General features: G+C 44.5%; 1 non-coding gene across 1 annotated transcript; it reads right to left on the reverse strand.

The window, feature by feature from the left end:
* Positions 1-796: 796 nt before the first annotated feature.
* TRNAC-GCA (transfer RNA cysteine (anticodon GCA)) lies at positions 797-868 on the reverse strand. The gene has a single exon. It is a non-coding gene; the product is annotated as a tRNA-Cys (tRNA).
* Between the last annotated feature and the right edge of the window lie 1,047 nt (positions 869-1,915).

Here is a 1,915-nt window from a genome sequence, read left to right on the forward strand (position 1 = left end):
AGGACTTTAATAAATATTAATATATTTCCAAAGGATACTTAGAAATGGCCAACATGTATCTGAAAAGATGCTCAACATCACTAATTAAGCAATGCACATCAAAACTACAATGAAGTATCTTATACCTGTTAGGATGCTGCTTATTTAAAAACTAATGTGTTGATAAGTCCTGAGGAAAGGGAACCCTTGTACTCTGAGTGGGGATGTAAATTTTTCAGCCACCATTTAAGAGTGTTTAGTCTCCTCAAAAAATTAAAAATAGAACAGCATATATAGTCCAGCTGTTGCCCTCATGGATATGTATTCAAAGGAACTGAAATAGGATCTTGACGGGATACCTGCCTTCTTGTGTTTACTGCAGCATTATTCACAATCTTCAAGACATGGAAACAATGTGAATGTTCACTTATGAATGAATAAAGAAAATGCAGTGTATGTGTACAGTTAAATGTTATTCAGCCTTAAACAAGGGAATCCTGCCATTTCCAACAATGTGGATGGGCCTGGGGAACATTATGTTAACTAAAAGCAGCCAGACACAAAGATGAATATTGCATGTGGAGTCTAAAAATCATCAAATCATCAATCTAGAAACAGTAGAAAGGTATTTGCAGGAGTTGGAGGAAATGAGGAGATCATATTCAAAGGGCAGCAAGTTTGAAAGTGAAAGTGAAGTCGCTCAGTCGTATCCGACTCTTTGCGACCCCATGGACTGTAGCCTACCAGCCTCCTTTGTCTGTGGGATTTTCCAGGCAAGGGTACTGGAGTGGGTTGCCATTTCCTTCTCCAGGAGATCTTCCCAACCCAGGGATTGAACCTGGGTCTCCTGCATTGCAGGCAGACGCTTTACCATCTGAGCCACCAGGGAAGCCAGAGAAAGTTTGAATTATGTAATAATTTCTGGAGACATCATTCAGCATGCTTCCCTGATAATTCAACAGGTAAAGAATCCGCCTGCGATCCAGGAGACGCAGGAGACTCAGGTTTGATCCCTGGGTTGGGATGATATTCTGGAGGAGGAAATGGCAACCCACTCCAGTGCTCTTGCCTGGGAAAACCATGGACAGGGGAGCCTGCTGGGCTACGGTCCATAGGGTCACAAAGAGTCAGACATGACTGAGCCACTGAGCAAGCACATTATTCAGCACAGCGCCTAGAGCTAATAATACTGTATTCTTTGCACAGACATGTACATAACAAACTGGGCGAGAGGAAACTTTGGGAGGTGGTGGATATGTCTATGTTCCTGGTGGTCTCATGGGTGCAGCTTATCCTCAAGCTTAGTGACGTGTACATACAAAATATGTAGAGCTCTTTACAAGTCAGTCATACCTCAAATGCTTTAAAACAAAGCATGTAGACGTTAAGAATTTTGCTGCTCTTTGCTGCTGTTCACTCACTGGGAATAGACTGGTGCTGTGATTTCTGGAGGCCTTTAGGCTTCCCTGTGCCATTCAGACTGATGGAGAAGCAGCATACCCTGGGGAGGGTGTGTTCTCACTCTGCTCCACAGCTGTCATGTCCACCAACCCGGCCAGAGGTGCGGTCTGCACACACCTCCACCCCACCTACATCTCCCCCTTTAATCTTAGCCTTGGAGTAGACATGGGAGTCCTTTGGGACACTGAGTAAAATCACAGCATTTTAATCAGCATATTCACTTCGTAGTTTTACTTGCCTTTTGATGGAGGAGCAAGTCTCATCTCAGGGATGTAACCAATTAATCATTGTGCGTGTGTGCTAAATTGCTTCAGTCATGTCTGACTCTGTGGGACTCTATGGACTGCTCGGCTCCCTCTTTCCATGGGATTTTCCAGGCAAGAATACTGGAATGGGTTGCCGTGCCCTCTTCCAGGGGATCTTCCTGACCCAGGGATCAAACCTGCATCTCTTATGTCTCCTGGCAGGCAGGTTC

This window comes from Bos taurus, chromosome 7, assembly GCF_002263795.3.
Source record: "Bos taurus isolate L1 Dominette 01449 registration number 42190680 breed Hereford chromosome 7, ARS-UCD2.0, whole genome shotgun sequence".
Lineage (NCBI taxonomy): Eukaryota > Metazoa > Chordata > Mammalia > Artiodactyla > Bovidae > Bos > Bos taurus.